Below are 19,555 nucleotides of genomic sequence, written 5' to 3' on the forward strand. Positions count from 1 at the left end.
AACTCTCTCTCTCCGCAAAAGGGGTTTGTGTGTGCAGCTGCAGAGTGCAGGCGCACCCCCGGGCCACGCGTTATATAGATAATACACACGGGCGCGCGAGGCGTCGCACGGCTGGCGAGGAGAAAGAAGACGAGAGAGAGAGAGGGACGAGCGTGGAAAACGCATACACGCGGAGATAGAGAGAGGAAAATGGAAAAGAGTGGGTGGTTACCGGTGGCGGGTCGCGAAACGGGCCGCGCGGAGGGGCGAGGAGGGTGGCGAGGATTCGCTTCCGTGTCCTAGTAGCACTAATGACCGCCATCCTCCCCTCCTTCCGTTCACCGTTCTCCCCACCAACGCGCCCTTGCACTCGCTCCCCACCACCGACCCCCCACTCCCGTTCTCTCTCCTCCGTCTCCCCACCACCCACAGGTTCACGATGACTCGCGAGTTACGTCATAGCGCCTAGAGCGTGCCACTTCCCCCTCCCCCATTCCTCGCCTCGCTTCCCACCGCGCGCGCTGCTCTAGTAGAAGCGCCCCCTCCACCGCGCCGATCTCCTTCCATGCCCGCGCGTATACTCCCCGATCTTCCTCGATTCTCCGCGACACCCCTCCACCCGTACCCCGTTGTTGAGAATCCAGCAGCGTATACACACGCCACGAGCGAGCTATATATCTTTTCCACTATAGCGGCCACCACTCGGCGAGATCGTGGGGGACCCGGCAGTCTCCGCTGGTACACCGAGCTGTGTGTTACCGTTCCTCGCTTGTTGTTATATCACGTTCTCCGCCGTGATCCACCGTCGACGCGCGTCCCATCTGACAGTAGACCTGTAGTCGTGGCACCGCGTCGTCGTTCCACACACACTCACACACACACATACACACGTACACACATACACCCGCGCGCAATCCTATATATATATATAAATATATAAATATATATGATATATATATATATATATATATATGTACATGTAAACTCATATATACGTGTATATATATATATATATACCGTACGTAGAAGCAGAGAGAAAGAGGGGGAGAGATATACACACTGGTGACCCAGCAACGTACACGCCATCCCCTGTAATACGCACACCGTGTACGAGGTCCGTGCACACACCATCCGCCGGCACACGCGTCCTCTCGCGCACACGGACCCACCGGTGAACAGAGGATCCCGATCCTTCTTCGTGTACCGAACGAGGAGATAGAAGGGAAGGAAGTAGCGACGCGGGTGTTCCAATCAGTGCTACGACGGAGACGCGAGGACGGAATTAACCTCGCGTTAATCTGGCAACGCGCTCGTCATCAAATAAGTGAAAATACGTCACGGGGAAGACAGACTTTTGGTGCGAACGGTTCCCCCCCGTCTGTTCTTCGTCTCTTCTTCGTTCATCGGCTTCCGACATCGAGGAATAGCACGTGCAGGTGTGTATCCGAACGCGGCGGTGCACGTGTACGGTGCACGCTCGTCACGCTACGTATGCATACGTATTTCTATGCGTGTATGTGTGAATGTGTGTGCATGTATATACATATATGGACGCGTGTGTGCGTGCGTGTTGCGTGTTTGGCTTGGTTTAGGCGATCGAAAGAGGAGGAGAAGTAGCTAAAATTTCGACGAGACGAACAGGTAGGCATAGGCGAGTTTCCATCCAGTCGCGAGTGTTACTGTTTATTGTTATTGTTGTTGTATCCTCAGTGCGTCTCATCGTTTTTAATCGATGGTAAACTCGTCGAGTCGCGAGTGTTTCTCTTTAAAGTCGAGAGGTCGCGTAAACGATTGAGGACGAAGTAACAGTGAAACCGGAAACGGCTATCCGAGACCATCGCGGTTCGAAGAAAACACAGTGAAATTAGAGTGGATGAACGAGGAATATTTCGAGGAAATTCCTTTCGATTATGCGCGGCACACCTGGTCAATCCTCTTGGCCTTTCTTTTTATCTTGGATGTATCTTTATGCAGATACGAAGGTTCGTCGTTTTTACGTATATCTTGATGGAATTTCTTTTCTTTCCGTGAGATTCAAATTGACTAATTAATCGATCCTTTCTTTCGATTTTATTTATTATATCCGAGTATTGCAAACTCGCGAAACTTCATCCCAATGTTCAAGAAAACACGTTTCTTCTCAGATCGCAACATTGTACAGATTATCGATATCTTGCGAAATTCAGCAATTTGCATAGGATAATTCTTCGAATTTAAAAACTCGTTTGAAAAGGATGTAGGATTGCGAATCAAAGTATCCACGCGTGTGCTGGAAATTAGCGTATTATTTTCAATATTCGTAAGAACAGAGGATTCGAGGTCTCGATCTTTCTTCTCGATCTCGTTTGAAAAATTCTTCTCGTCACGCCACTCGTCACGAAAATCTTGTACGAGGGTCTTAATGGTCTGTCGAAAAGGATTATTTACCGACGAATCAAGTTTCAAGGTGAGCAAAAGGCGAGGGAAACTTTCCATCCCACGTCTCACCCTTTCGCATTAAGCAGCTCGTAAATATTGACTTACGGTCGAGTAGGCGTAAAGATCGGTTCGTCATTTGTGCTCCACGAGTGGCTCCGTTGACAGCTATAATTTGTATCGTGCGCAGTTTACATTGTTCGCGACCAAACCCGCTGCCTGCATAACAGCGCGGCTTTAAATCAATGTACCACCACGTAACGTTATTGATAAAAGGGGTACGTACATGTGTATCACGTTGCACGACAGTTGCGTGCCCGTACACGGATGCTCTGTACTTTTCCTCTTTTTCTTTTTCCTTTTTCGCATCAACATCGACTTTCCAACCGTGAAACACGAAACGACCCGAATTTCCTCTGTTTTTCGGGCGCCGTATCCGAAAGTTCGAATTTATTTCGTTCGTCGAGAGAACCAAAGGATAGGAAAACGAATATTTTTTTTTTTTTTTTTAAATCGCACGTGTTCTTCTTTGCGTCGCATAAGATCTTTTCAATTTAAGAGTGATATATTTCGCGTATACGCGCCTCTTCCAATCGTCGAATCTATTTGGTCGAAAGAAATGACAAGGAGACGAATATTTTTAAATCACAGCGCGAGCGATTAAAAACAAATTTTTTTCTCAAAATGTATTTCAAAGAGTGGATAGAATTCTATTTAATCTTAATATCCAATTTTTTAATTTACAAAACCTGCGACGAATTATCGAAATCATTCAATCATTCGCGAGATTCAGATCTATCAACGACGAGATAGATTCGTCTCTCTATATTCGACGTTCTCTCAAAATCGGACACGATTCGATCCCTAAAATTTCAAAGAATGAACCGCGGTCGTAGAATTTGGCATGGCGATACGATTCGGCTTACGACAGGTGTTGTAACTGGCCCGGATTCCGGCTCGTTTACCAATAGACCGCTTAAATATATCGGTCGATTGCGCAAGAAAGGGGATGCTCGCGGATTTCTCGCGATCGGCAGGATCGATAGACGAGGAGAGAAGCCGAGAAGGAGAGTCGATCTTTCGTTTCCTATCTATCTTTCGATAGAATGCAATCTGCCATCGTGGATCTGTAATGGAAGAGCGGCCAATTAAGTTTGCTAAATGTCTCGCGCGCATTTCGATTCATCCGAGGGCCAATTTCTATACGCTCGAATCAGAGTCGATTGTGTCCACGACGCTTCTATTCCCGTGTCTATTATTCATTTGACGAGATTTATGGGTGAATCGGTTTCGCGAAGCCTCTATTTCGCGTGTGGTATTTGCGGTTGGTTTTTTTCTTCTTCCTTTTTTTTTTTTTTTTTTTCTTTCTTTGGAATTGCGAACCTTTTAACGCGAAGCGTGTAAATCAAGCGTGAAAGTTGACGACGATTGGGCACGATGGTATGTTGTGATGAGTTTCGTATTGGTGTGTTGGATATACAGGGTTAAAATTTAAACGAGCATCGAGGTTCAAGATGTTAAACAAGTGTCTTTTGAGATATTTGAATGATCGCGTGAATGCTTATGGAGATTATGGAGATAGAGTCTTTTTTTTTTTTTGATTTTGGTAGTGAATCGAATGGAGGCGTGATATTTCGATATGCACGGTGTATTTAGATTGTTTATCGAAGTTAAAGTTTTTGATATAAGACTATTGATAAATATTGAATCAATGTTTTAAAAGTTTTGTCAATGTTTAGAGTGTTTTTAATTTTAGTATTAAGCAGATTGGGCAAACTGAATGATTTTATTATATCGATATCCTTGTGAAAAATGAACATCTGAAAATGATTAACGTCTTTTTGGACACCAAAGAATAGTAAATATTTTTTTTCCTTCTCTCTTTTTTTTTTTTTATTCTTTTCCATCGATGTGTAACTTATAGAGTTGGGTAAATGGCGTATAAATATTCCGTGAAAATGCAGAATTCTCCTTAGCAAGCATTAGTAACCATGGCAACCATTCAACTTTCATAATTTTCTGTTTATTACTCGTTGAGTTATTACGTTATCATGGCAAGGGTACGGTGCGTTATTTAACACATCCACGTGCAGCATTTAAATAGAGAATTTAAATGCTTGCCTCGTTTTCGGAGCTCGGCCATTTCAAGAAGTCTGATCACGACGCGAGTTGCAAAGGATAATTTGAAATGTGATTAAATTTAAGCGAAAATACATGCTTGTTTTTAATGCATTTTACATAATATATATACACGCATGATTATGTACGCAATGATTAGGATGATAATGATGATCGTAATTCTAATAACAACTTAATTAAAGAATTAAATTGTATATTATAGATTTTACGATGTTGTTAAATTCGCGTTGAAGAACCTGTTTAAACATCAATTTTACATTCGTTCAATGATAATTAAAAAACAAAAAAAAAAAAAAAGTGAAGAAAAAAATTTACTATCAACGAAAATGAATATATTAATAAAAAATCACTTACACACGCGTTATAACTGATAGATACTTGACTTGGCGTTGAAACAATTAAGTGAAAGCATAAACTCGATAAAAAAGAAAATATCAAGTTCCTAATATTCGAAATTCGCTATCGCGTTTCCACGATAATAAATTAAACCGAGATTAAGGAATTCTCGGTTGAAATACGAATTCATTATCTTCTAATTAAACGCTAATATGACTAATATACTCATAATATACCTAAAAATATATTTAAAAAAAAAACAACTGAAATCAAAATACCTGTCACGTGATTCAAACCCAATTCGCTTCGAGTCTCTCGACCCTTCTCGATTTTTATTCCAAACATCGCGACGTTTCATAGCCGCAAAAATAACCACGAAATTCGAAAAACCTCTGAAGAAAGATCGAAAAAAAAAAAAAAGAAAGAAATAAAACTCGCGAATCATCCAATCCAACGCAATGCAATGAATTTAATTAATAACCACTGGCGATTAATTACAAGAAGCGAATAAAACGGAAGAAAGTTCGGTTGGACAAAGGACAGGCGTCGCGACGTCGTCGTTAATCGTCTTCGGGATTTAATTACGCGATTCAACCATTGGATTTTTGCGCGGAAACGCGCGCTGCCCGAAAGCTCGTTGTCGGTCTCGCGCGCGATTTCAATTCGTGCCCATATTTTTTTTTTTCCTTTTTTCTTCGTTTTCCTTTTCCATTTCCTTTCTCCTCCCTCTCTTTCTCTCTCTCTCTCTCCTTTTTTTTCCACGGCTTTTGTACGCTCGCTGCTACCGGATTTTTGCATACCAAAGGCCACGGAATGTCGGCGCGCGAACGCTTGAACCTCGCCTCGACCAATTACGTCCCCTGAATTACATACATCGCGACGCATCGTTTACAGAAATCCCGTTTTTTCATCTCGGCGAAGGTGTCTCGTGACTCGAAGTATACGATGTCAGCGTTTTAGAAAGAAAAGGATCTGTTTATCGCGATCCCAGACGAATTGTTGCCGGAGGAGAAGAGATCTTGTGCAAAGATGTGGAAAATTTAAAGGAAGATTCGTCTTTTTCGAAAGAGTCGTTTAAGCGTATCTTTCGTGAATTTGTCCGAAAAACGTTTGTTGATTCGAGAATACGATTGGAAAATTGTACAAGGATATAAGCCTTACATCATTTGGATGAAAATCTTTTTTTCGTTTTGTCACGGTGAAGATTTTTTTTTTTTTCCATCGAATTAGCTGCGCCGTGAACTTTAAATCATTGCGAGAAAAATTGAATATGGAATAATTTCTTTGATACGTATAGAAAATTGATTTAGATGGGCGTGACAATTTTTTCTATTGTTTGGGAACAATATTTTAATAAAGGTTCTTTTATCGAATTATTTATTTTTATTTCATTTTATTTTATTTATTTTATATATTTTTTATCACCAATTTTTATCGATTCTATCGTTTGAAAAGTTGCATCGAATTGTTCTTTTTCTTTTTTCTTCGTGGATCTTCTATCTCACCCGGCGAATTTGAACAGTTGAAAATGAATATGCATACACGTCTGAATATTGTCTTTGGATAATTAGAGACTGAAGTAAGAAATTGGCGACAATGGTGACGTTCGAGCTTAGCAAGGCCAAACCTATTTAAACTTGAAACGCAATTGCGTAGATAGGTGACAAATGGTATCAAAATGGTTCTAAATAAAGTTCTTTCCACTATCAGCATAATTATCAAGCATAATTATCAGCCATCACTCCATATTTCTTTTGTTTTCCTTAACACTATAACCCACTTAACACGATATATTATTTTATTTCCAACAATAAAATATTATCTTCTCACTGATATTATAATTAAACTATTTAAAATATCATTTGCTTTTTTTCTTCTTTTTATATCTATATAAATTATACACGCGAAAGACAAGTCTAAAAAAACTTGATCCAGCTTTATCTAAATTTCTTGTTTTCTCGCGAACTCAAAATTATAATTACCGCATTGTCGATTATTTTTTTTTTTTGTCGTCAGCAAGAATGACGTGTCGAAAAGTACAATGATATATACTTTAACGTTAATTGCAATATCGACCAGTCATTATATTAATATCAGTCATACAACTGATACATTTTTATCGTTATTGCGTTGTTCGTAATACTGGTAAATCAAGTATCATCTGCCTTATCTAAGAACACGTGGAAATTTTCGAAAATTTTCTTCTCGCAAATCGTTTAGCGAATTCTTATTCAAGTACTTTTTTTTTTTTTTTTAAAAAAAAAGTGTCTTTGCGTATGAAATATTTGAACTCGTGATGAAAATATTTATGATTTCGGATGGAATTGAAAATCATCGAAATGAAAAATTTTCAAATTCAGTTAAACGAAGATTTTTTTTTTTATTCATTTTTATTTCCATTAATTGTGAAGTTAGTAGGGTACAACGGTGTGATTGATGTTTTTCACAGCGTTGTTTACAAAACATGATAATATCTGAACATAGAAGATAGAAGAGTGCGAAATTAATCAATGTTTTTTTCATATCTGTTATCGAACGGTGTAACGGAACAAGTTATCAGATACAGATGAAACGTGAAGAGTTATGTGATGAAATGTAATCATAATTGTTGTTGATGGAAAAGAATACGTAGAATAAGATAATTGTGCAACGTTTTCTTTTTCCTTTTTTTTTTCTGCGTGTAATCATATCAAAACCAATATCACAAGTGAAGAATATAATAAAAAATCAAAAAAAAAAAAATCATTAATATCAAATCGAATAATCAATATGAAATTGAAAACAAAAGTTGTTGCTTCCTTAATGATTTGTTCTATTTATTATAAATCTAATCTATTTTTCAAAACTTCGATTAAGATCATCTTCCGATCATCTTTCTCTTCTTCTTCTATATAAGAAATTCAATACTTCTTAGCGACTTGGATTGACACTTTTTTTTTTTTTCAAAATTCCAATTTGATTCAATTAAGATTCTCGATACTTTCTGGTCAAGCAACTTGCTAAATTACACACACATACGCACACATCCCTCTTTTATCCATCGCAAGTGGATCCAATTACGCGTTATTGTGGGTCATGTTATTGTATCGTGCGTGTAAAGGCAACAAAAGTCGCGTAACTGGTCGCTTTTCTGGGACGTTTTTCCCTCATAACCGTGATAATAACGGCCATTAGCTGCGTTAATTATCAACCTTATCGCGAAATTTATCTCTTCAAGGTTGGCCATACCGGTGTACATTACCGAGATATTACCGCGACTGACCTGCGCAACGCATTACCCTTCGTCGAGCTCGGTTATGAATCGGGGAGGAGGGGGTTGAAGCGAGTCCTCGGTGGTTAAACCGATTTACGCCCGATCGTTTCAAAAACCGTTTCTTCGCGAATCGCGAGAATGTGAAGTTAATCTCGCGAAATTGGAACGAAGTTGAAACGTTTCTCTCTCTCTCTCTCTCTCTCTCTGACGCGAGGATCAGATTTTATCCTTCTTTGTAGTTCGTGAAGGTTTAACAGATAGTTGGAATTGTGGAATTTCATCATGGGAGGTGGAAGAAGTACAATTTCGCGGGAATTAGTGACCCGTTTTAATCCGAATCTGAATTATTTGATTAATATTTGGAGTAGAAGGGGTGTAATAACGTAATTGTGAATAGGGAAAGTTTGCTTGGATATTGGTTAAAATGGTTTTTATTTTGATCGTGACGTGTATCTGTTCTTTTTTTTTTTTTTTTTTTAGATTTTGTTAATTATTAGTTAAATCAAGTTAGAAGAAAGATCGTTTTGATTTGTAGAAGAATATATACGGTTGATTTCCGTTATGACAAAAAAACTCGGAGAAATTCGAGATACACAATTTATTTATTTACACGGAGACGTCTAGACAGGAAATTTTAAAGCGTTGAAAGTGTGGAATAATTAGCGTGCTTTATAAACCTCGATACACCATACGCGCAATGTTTTTTTTCTCTTATCGACTGTTAATTGATTTTTAACCAATTGCTTAGAATTATCCTTCAGAAAATTATCCTTTCACAGCGTTTGAACAACTCGTTAACGCGTGCTCGGTCAATTTAGAGAATTATATACGTTTTAATATAATGTGACTAAGTGATTCAATGTTGCACGAAGAAGTAAAAATAATTGATGAAAATTGCAACGATTATAGACAAATGTTATTATTGCGTTAATTATAACGTGTTCCACACTTGTACGATAATTATTCGATTTAATGAAATCTAAATGAAATTTGAACGAAGATTACAATGTTCAATGCTGCAAGAGTATAATCAATTTCTAGCTTTTTCATCGCAAAAAAAAAAAAAAATGAGAAAGAATAAATTAAAATTTATTTTTATTCATTGATTTTTTTCCTAGACAAAAAATTCCAATCTTGATCGAAACTAATTAACGTTTGACTCGGATTAATAAACGACAGTTCCTTTATAAGCAAAATATATCGATACGATTCCATAATTGAAAAATCAAACACAGATCCATTTACACCTCCATGAATGAATCGATCGATTACGCGCGATAATTGTCGACATCCCTACACATTTTCAACAAATTTAATCCGCGATATCTAGACGAGTCGAAAATTATCGCCGCTTTAAAAGCCACTGAATAATCATTCCGAGGAATCAAAAACGAGAGAGAGTTTAAATTCGAAGATTCGCATTCTAATTTCTTCGATGAGTATATATACGTTCATCCTTGTTTACCTCGTGCTCCAGTTCTTTTATTTAGAAAATATGAGATTCGAGGATGATCGAACGAGTAATAGCATCGAAACTCGGTTCTCGTTTCCATTATGTAACCATGTTTTAAAAGCCAGTCGAGGAGGTAATTAACCAGTGTTTGCCGTGCAATTATACGAAACGAGGTGTTTTCGATCCATTAGCGCGTACTTGAACAAGCGGAGAGCTATCGTTGTCGGCCGAATAGGGAAGCATTGCGAATTCACGATGAAAAATACCGTTATCGAGTCCTGGCATTTGCGGCCAAAGTTTTTCAACGGGAATAATTATTAACGATATCGTTGTTTGCTCGAACATCCAAGTCGAAATCGATCATTCAAGCGGATAGAATTTTCATTCAACTCGAAGGGATCGGTTTCTTCTTGATCGGAACATGGACCGAAAATAATAATAAAACTTTCTTTTGTTTCTCTAAGATGGAAATGGACGATCCACGAGAAAAAAAAAAAAAGAAACAAGTTTAATTAATAAACTTTCAAGAAGGACGAGGTCTACGAATTTACGCAAAAAAAAAAAAAAAAAAAAATGAACGCAAATTCTACGTGCGAACATAGAGATGGCAAAGATGACGTGGAACTAGGCTAAAAATAGAATGCAAAGATTCCTCGGCAAGCGAGTCATCGAGAATATCCACGATATCCGAAAATATACGCGATATCCGTTTTCGAAAAAAACAAAAAAAAAAAAAAAAAAAGAAATATCCGATGAAGGCAGAAGAGAGAGACAAAGGATGGAACAACGATAATTCGAACGTAACGATTAACAGCGATCGAGGAAGCGGAGGAGGAGAGGAGGAAGCGAGTCGAAGGAGTCGCGGACAGCGTGGAAAGTGGAGCAATAGCGGAGGGTTTCCGGGACGAGCGCGCGACAATCGATCCCCGGGTCTAATCGATTCGATACTCCCACGCCCGTTCCAATCACTGGCCGCACCGACTTTACACAAGAACGCCGCGGATTGGTCGGTGCAACCCACCACGGTTGCGCTTCGTTTTCGTTTCGGCATCATCCATCGCGTTTTCCGGCAACCCATAATTTTCGTCCGCGATCGCAACCGATATTCCGCGCCAATTTATGGCCTGTAGACGTGTCGAGGTGCATATGCGCCTCGTCCTTTCCAACTTCCGCTCGATTTTTCGAAAATCTTGCTTCTTTCCAGCTCGCGTGCGATGATAAACGAATTTTAAAAACTTAAAATATCGTTTATCAGTAACTAAGGATCGGTAAATGTTTAACCCAGGAAAATAGATTTTGAAGATAAATATTTTATACGTGACGGAATAGTATCTCGAATCTCGTCGAGTACGCTAATAACACTTTTTAAAATTCGATCGTAATAAATTTTTCCCAACTCTGAATACCACGTCGAAAGAATATATAATTGTTATTATTAAAGAAATAGCGGAGTCGATTGAACCGTTATACCGAAATTTTACTCGCTCTCGAACAAATACCTCGTCTGTTTGATTAAGATAAATTGGAAGACGAATCGATAGCTCGGAAATTGGAATGGAAAAGTGGAGCAAAGTAGGGATTCGCGTTGAGGATGAGGTAACGGAACGAGGCATTGGCGATAATAGGCCGTGGTAATAGCAGGGACGTTATTAATGAGCGATAACAGGTAAAAGGTGTAACGGTTCCCGTAACACGATGACAGATGCAGCTGGCGTAATTTGAGGCTGCAATGACGCGCGATTATTAATTGCGCAGCGTGGCGCGGGATCGCGAATTTTCAATGTTGGTCCGCTCGATACTTTAACGGGACATTGTTGAACGCGATGGATGGAATTGGAAATACCGCAAGCAAACCGGATAGGGCACGTGCTCGAGCAACGTGCAACCGAAACGAGTGACGTAACGAGAGAAAAAATGCCATATATATATTATATTTTTATACCGTACGTTTGATTAAATAAATATTTCTAGAAAAGTACGGATTAATTGTATAAGAAAAATTATCTCCTCGATTAGTTAAAAGATCAAATTACCTTAGCAAAATCTTCTTACAGATTGTCGAAGATGCTTGCCAACCTTGACGTTATTTAACGAAAATCTGAAATGCAAATAGAAATAAGTCAATTAGAACTAGAAATCGTTGAAGAGATATACGAAGCTGTAATTTAAATAATTCATAAATAAAAGATTCATTAGCAAGTCGGTGTAAGTAACACTCTCTGAGAGTGACTTGCGTCACTTTACAATTAAATTAAATTAAATCCTAAGTAATGATACTCGAACGACTCTTGGAGAAAATCGTTCGATCGATTTCCAAACTTTTCGAATTCCTTTCAATCTTCCACAGCGATAATCCCAAAACACGAATGTATCGAAATATCGATCGTTCGACGAAATTATTCGGTAAACGAATCGATCGTCGTCGAAGAATGAGAATGAAAATGGTTCTCAAGCAACCGCGCTCGTTATCGAAGCCATACTTCTTGGCTGTGCCTCATGCTAATGAGGTTAGTATATCATAACGTCTAGAGAACGAGTGTGCAGCCCGGAGATAAGTCCTTTATTTATACAAGGAATTAGTATGGCCTCGGTGCGCGCCACCGCATCGCGCTCTCTTCGCCGCGCTATTATTCAATGGAGGCGCGCGTGTACACGGCCACGATAAATTACGCCACGTATACTTTGCCGTCGGAAGTAAATCTTGCAGGGGTTACGCCCCCTTTTCAGAGACTGTTTTCTCGAAACAGCGACCGGTTCCGCCGAGAAATCGAGAGTCACCTCCCTGCGTTTCGTCCTGTTTTATGGGTGTACGAGCGCCTCTAATGGCTGCGCTTGCCAACCTGGTGGTCCCTGCTTCCTTTAAACACGGTTTCGATACCTTGAATCTCGTCGAGATTCGTGCGCTCCATTCGTCGAAACGAAAAGAGTATTCGAGGCTGTGCGAGTATATATATATATATGTAGGAAACCTTGAATTTTGATTTCTTCTTAAAACGAATAGATAAGATTCATATCTTCCATTCTGGAAATATTTAATCTGCATCGAATTTTGGATTTGAATTTTTCTAACTCGATTTTTATAAAATTAATTCTGTGTAAATTAAAGCTTCCTTAGTTCCATCACGTTAGGGGAATTATACTTAAACAATTTTAATTATTGTCGTAGTTTAAAGCTAGCATTATATCTCGTCGAACACACGAGTATTCGTATGGATATTTGGTAAGAAATTTTGAATTTTGATTCGTGGAATTAATCTTTATTTTCTTTTTCTAGTGATTTCTTCTTGAAAGGAATAGAAAAGATCCATATCTTCCATTTTGGAAATATTTAATCTGCATCGAATTTTGGATTTAAATTTTTCTAACTCGATTTTTCGCTTTTTATAAAATTAATTCTGTGTAAATTAAGGGAGCTTGCTTAGTTAGGAGAATTATAGTTAAACAATTTTAATTATTATCGTAATTTATAGCTACCATTATATCTCGTCGAACACACGATGTATTCGTATGGATATTTGGTAAGAAATTTTGAATTTTGATTCGTGGAATTAATCTTTATTTTCTTTTTCTAGTGATTTCTTCTTGAAAGGAATAGAAAAGATCCATATCTTCCATTTTGGAAATATTTAATCTGCATCGAATTTTGGATTTGAATTTTTCTAACTCGATTTTTCGCTCTTTATAAAATTGATTCTGTGTAAATTAAAGTTTCTTTAGTTCCGCCACGTTAGGGGAATTATACTTAAATAATTTCAATTATTACTCATAGTTTGAAGTCATCAGTGTATATTTCGTCGAACACACGATGTATTCATATGGATATTTCCTCATAATTATGTGTCGACGTGTCTGGAAACAGTGTGAAATACGGCGATAGTGCAACGTTCATTAGAGATACAATAAGGTCGATAATGGAACCTTGACCGTCACGTCAGTGACGACGTTCGAACAGAATAATAGAATCCGAAAAACGTCGTGAACGTCGTGAAAATTTCAATAGTTCGTTTTTCTCCCAAGTCACGATGATTCCTTATCTTTTACTCCGATCCAATAAGAAAATTAAACAGGGTTTGACGATGACCTCGGTGTATCACAGGTTGTTTCATGGTGATAGAAAACGTCCTTTTCGAGTGAAAGTCGGTCAAGGGATCGTGTATAAAAATTGGAACGAGTCGTTTATTGCAAAAAAAAGACAAAAGGAGAGAGAGAGAGAGAGAGAGAGAGAGAGAGGATAAGTTGGATTTGTTTCTTTTTACAACCTTCTTCGTATTTTTTTCTCTCTTGTCCTGAACGTTTTTTTTTTTCACTCATGGTGAAAAATGTGATTCTCGAAGAATCAACAGTTTTTTTTTTTTTTGCGAGTGTGCATCTATTATTTATTCGTTGGGTGTGTCCAATGAAAGTGTGTCGATGCGAGTTTCATTTCAAACAGATGAACTTGATACGCGTTGTCTGACCGCGAGTGGCATAATCTACTTTGACCGTATTCTTCGTTGTGAAAGCTTTTTATTGCATAAAAACCATTGGATTTTTCTTTCTATTAGCGAAAATTAAAAATTCTATTACTATTCCAATTTTCTAAAATTTATCGTTTCTTAATTCTCATCTCTTTCGTAACGATGATTGGACGAGTTAAATTTTTAATATTTGAAATTTCGAACGAATCGCGAAGGAAATAGTTTCGAGATTAGCTGACATAAATATTTTACGTTATGAATATTTAATTGGAATATGATATACGTTTTTAATCGATACAGTCATGCATCATTAATGCTCTAATGAAAATACAATTGATATTCCCATCTGTCGCGTTCTGTATGTTAATGAGTTTACACGATGTTTTCGTATTTCGTTTTATTTAACTTATACTTTGTGTCTTCTTCTTTCCATTTTAAAACTTTCAAAAGAATTAATTTAATGGACTTTGAAAAACGTATATATTAACCGCCGTTACGTAACGTTACCGATTGTTTCGTTTTAAAAAAAAAAAAAGAAAAACTCAAATATTTTTCTATTCAAATTAAAAATCCACGTGACCAATTATTGTTCGAATAATCTAATCGAAACTAGACTCAAATTTCTCAAAATTACCCAAATAGAATTTCGAATTTTTCATTTTTATTATTAAAAAATTCTGTATTAAAAACTTTTTCGACGCGATTCAATCTTCTCTATATTCATTATAACTTTAATTTAAAAAAAGAAAACCGATTTTACGATCGTCTTCAAAAACTAGCCGAAGAAAATTCCTCCACGTCTAATCTAACCGCGTTTATTCACCCAAAAGATAAAATAATCCACGTGTTTACCGCGAAGGGAAAATATAGGGCGGAAGGCAGGGAGCGAGTTGTCTAATCTACCGCGCGCGGAATTAATGTTAGGTGGCTTCTTCCTCATCGCGTACGTCGCACGTAGAACTTTCGAACCAAAGTAAGTTGCAATCCCCCTACACAATGGCGCATGCGAATCCATCGTTACGACTTGCTCGTTTTGGAAAGGAGGTCAATATTTGGAGGGACGGTGGCACGAGGATAAAATTGCTCGTCACACGGAAGAGATATATGCGTCCAGAGTTGTATCTATCGTTCCCTTTGCTCGAAAGAAGAAAGTCTTTCCATGTTTTTGTTTCCCCCTCCTCTTCTTTCTTTTATTACTTCCTTGCTGTTCCCGAAGTGGACAGTCGATTCTTCGTCGTTCGATTGGCGTTGTTTCCAAGAGATGTATAGAGTTGTTTGGGCGGAATATCGTATCGTAAAATCGTTGTATCGCGAGTTATACATTGGAAAGCGTCCAAGTAATGCATGAATTTTACGCAATGTCGATGATATTAGCTTTTATGAATATTTTTCGTAATAATAATGTATATATTATACCACAGTAATAATTATTTAGTTATGGTAACAATAAGTGGAAAAACAATGGGATTATTTATCATGGGTTATTTATCAATAAAGCTTACAACCTCTTTATTCCAACCCCTTACATCCCACGAGTTTACACGAGCATTTACAACGCCCATCCATCAATCGTTCCCGCATCCTCCATCCACTCGTTCCTCTCCGCCTGACCAGAGACTTACCAATTCTACTGGTAGAACTCTCCCCGCATCTAATTTCAACCTCCAAATTACACCTTCTTAATTCATCCACCTGTTAATACTAACCAAACTATCCATGTATCACGCGAAATTGTAGAAATTGTAATCCATTATTCGTGCGAAGAAACTTTACCTTTTTAACAATTAAAAAGGAAGAAAGATATATTTTCAAGCTTTCTTCTTGACAATTGTTGCCTTCTCCGCTGCACCACAAGACAAGATGATAATTGAAAAGAAAAAAATGATAACGATCATATCGTCGGATCAGATAACTCGTTCGTCGATCGGAAAAAGTACGCGCGTTTGCCGCACAGGTTTTGTGCACGGCCAAGTTGGCGGTGAGATCCGACGGTGTTTGGGATGGCGCCACTTGCCGCGCAAGTGGGCACGGGCGGGTCCACACTAGGTCACGGGTCGATTTTCACCACGTAACGTTCCAATTCGCGCTTGATATTGATCTCAGCTTTTCCGCCCACGTTACAAACCGCCTTCCGGGGCTGGCGTGGCCCCGCGAGAGGGTTGAAAGCGTCCCCAAAGGCTTGCGGGGAATTCAGGAGGGCGGTCAGAAATCAGGATCCGCCGGCTTTTAAGCGCGGCCCGCTTTGATGCATTCTTAGCCGCGTGTAATGGGCCCGGATGCGAGACGGATTCCGAGTATCTCGTTCGCCTTTTCTTAATGTTATTATTTTTCTGTCTTTTTTTCTTTTTTTTTTTTTTTGTTTAATCGTAGAAGGGAAAGAAGTTGAAGAAAGTAATAAAAGAAAGATCTTTTTTTTGGAATTTGAATTTTTTTAAATTAAGGATAGATGAAATAATTTGAAGGTATTTTTAATCATATGATATTTCGTATGATTCTTCTTCTTCTTCTTATTTTATTTTGTCCTTTTATGTATCGAGAAAAAAAATGTGTAAATGTGTTGATGTTTCAATTTATAATTTAAGTTGATAACAATATATTTTTTTCTTCAAAGAGTGAAATTTGAAAGTCGTGAAATCGTTAGTGTCTTCTTCATTATTTCTTATTTTTTTTTTAATCGTTGAGGGAAAACGTTGAAGGAAATAATAAAAGAAAGAAGATCTTTTAATAGAATTTAGATTTTCTAAATTAAGGATAGATGAGATAATTTGAAAGTATTTTCAATTATATTTACATTTCATATGATTCTTCTTCTCCTTATTTTATTTTCTCGTTTTAATTATCGAAAAATGTGTGACGTTGGTGTTTCAATTTATCGTTAAATTGACAACAATATATTTTTTCTTCGAAGAGTGAAATTTGATGGAAATGGAACTGGTGCATGGAACTTTTGCGTGGAATAGAACGTGGCATTACAAAGTCGTGAAGTCGTTCCCCAGTGACACTGGTTTCAGGAAAAGGACCTCGAACGTGCAATCCTATTTTTAAAACACTCGTAACTTTACCCTTTCAGAGGGTTGGTTTGCTTGCTTTTATTCGTGCGTGGACGCGTTATGTTTGCGCGGAATCAGCGAATTTCAATTTTTCCTTTCCTCCGTACTTCCGATATTTTTTCACCTTGCTTGTCACGTCTAGTTTTTACTTAACTTAGCGAATAAGCAAATATTTTTGATTTATAATTCGAAAAAAAGAAATTTAATCCTCGTCTGAAAATATCATAAAAAATGTTGAAGTACGAGATGGTGGAAAAAGATTCAATCATCTTGTTGAGACGATATTAATCCAATTCCAAATATTAGCATTAATGAAACAATGACTCGGCGAGGACGGAAGTCTAAGATGGAAGAATCACTCGTATCATCGCACGATACGCTGTGACATTTCTTTCCACGAATAATATTACGAATAATATCAAATTATTACGCAAAAATCCTCTAGGAAAATGAAAAAGAGAAATTAATCAAATAAAAAAAAAATATATATTTCGCTTACTCTTTCGTTCTCTCGAATTAATTAAAAACAAAAATAAAATCTTTCTTTCTCGTTATAATTCCCAAACAACTTCCAATCCAACAGAACAATAATTAACACACCCACGCTTCATCAACGTCAAACATTTTTTTCTTCAATTCGAATTCTCGCCGATCTATTATTCTCCAATTAATCGATCAAAGATCAAACATTTCTCTCTCTCAAAAAAAAAAAAAAGAGCTCATTTTCAAGGAGCACGATTCGAAGAAACGAGGGCGGGTTTATCGGTCCGCACGAATTTGAAACAACTGTTGGAGAAGCGGAAGTCCGAACAAAGGTGAAGGTAGATAAATCCGCGAGATAGGAATGGCCGCAACCCCATAGGAAACGGTCGATCAATCGTGGCGCGCGAAGTGGAGGTTCGCCACGGTGAAGTTGGCCCGTGTGTGGCGCGAGTCAGTCACGCCCAGGGTTCGACGACCTCGCGTGGCCGAGCGATTCGAAATCGTGCGGATCCGGAGTGGCACGGAATACTTCTCTCCGCCACGTCAACGCCACCACCGTTTAATTCGTGGCCGATCGATCGTCCAGGGTCGCCGGTTAAAATAGCGCCTCCCCACCCCTCCTCCTAGTTTTCGACGTCACCGCCGCCGTGTCCTTGAGAGAATTCAACCCCCACCCCTTCTATCCGTGGAGGGAGGGCTAAACACGACCGTCCTTTGTATTAGCTCGCATGAAAAAAAGAAAAAAAAAGAAGAAGAAGAAGACGTTGGAGAGATCTCGTGGTGCGCGAGGGGTTGATCGAGGATGGGAAAGGAAGGTGTTTTCAGGGAAGAGAGATTTGGAATTTAGGATATTGGTGAGAGAGAGAGAGAGGTCGAGTTGATGGTGGAATTTTTGAGGAGTAAACGCAACGATAGTTTTCAAAATTGGAAATATCAAACTGGAGAGATATAGAGTAGAGCCTATATTCCACTATATTTCCCTATTTCTAGAAATCTTATTTCCTGGATTTTGTTTGTTCGCGGGGCAAAATTGTTTCGGCCGCGATGCACAAACACGGTTACGCTCCGGGATTAAAGACTTTCATACCCCTTGATACAATTATTCATGGAAAGGGAAACACTTCCCTGTTTGCGCACGCCTTTTAATAGAGATTGACGTATCGTAAATCCACGGTAACCCCGAGCTTTTAAACGGATTCCACGGAGCTGGGGAGGGCCGTTTAATCGAGTCAAGGGCACCCTTCGTCCACACGTCCGCAAGTTTGCGCCCCTACGTAAAATTCCATTATATATCACCTGTCCTGATGAAAATTTCTAAATCGAGCACAAACGTAGATCCGGTGTTAAAATTCCCCTCCGCCCCCAAAGAGGGGAACGTTTTATTCTTGAATTTATGATCGAGAAAATATCCGTCGGTGAGTCGAGTTATCCTCCGCGTTTCGAAGAGAGATCGCTTCGAAGAAGAGACTGCGAAAGCTGAAGCGAAACAACAACCTGGGCAATAAAAACGAAACGATATCCAACACGTGTATGTATATATATATATAAAACTCGTTACCTCCGCCAGTATCTCCGAACAAAAGTAGCATCCCTTGACGGGCTAACAACCCCGAGTGTCCTCTCTTTCCCTCCCCCTTTCCCTCGATTTTCCACGATCGTCACGGATGCAAAAATCGAGCCCGTTTACCTCGCGTCGCGTCTCGTCTCGTCTCGGAAAAAAGTCGGTCGTCGAGAGGGAATGTTTTGGGCGAGCGGATCAATACCACACCCTCCTCTTCTTCCCTCCTCTCCTGCTCCTCGTTTCGCACCCCCCGTTTCGAAGAATCACGAGGCGAACCATCTCTTCTCCAAACTTTGCGCGAAAATCGAAATTTTCTCGCGCTGTATTATTCGATCGAAATCGATTTTTGGAGAAGTTTCTTCCGGAGGATCCATCCGTGGATCCTGCCTCGAAGGATGCTCGAAGGATTCGTTTCGATGGACCACGAAA

The 19,555-nt window shown here is 38.8% G+C and overlaps 1 protein-coding gene across 4 annotated transcripts in view; it reads left to right on the forward strand.

The window, feature by feature from the left end:
* The first annotated feature begins 662 nt into the window (after nt 1–662).
* LOC100871167 (uncharacterized) overlaps nt 663–19,555 on the forward strand; it is a 104,947-nt gene continuing 86,054 nt past the window's right edge. For 2 of the 4 annotated variants that reach the window (XM_086909658.1, XM_086909659.1), the window contains exon 1: nt 663–1,415. The gene's annotated coding sequence lies outside the window, so the exon portion shown is untranslated. Of the gene's footprint in view, nt 1,416–10,039; nt 11,519–11,629; nt 11,775–19,555 lie in introns of those variants that run through there. The other 2 variants (XR_015292446.1, XR_015292445.1) reach the window with 2 other exon arrangements.

The sequence above is a fragment of the Apis florea genome, unplaced genomic scaffold, assembly GCF_048593485.1.
Source record: "Apis florea isolate Af1SG1 unplaced genomic scaffold, ASM4859348v1 contig_3158_pilon, whole genome shotgun sequence".
NCBI lineage: Eukaryota > Metazoa > Arthropoda > Insecta > Hymenoptera > Apidae > Apis > Apis florea.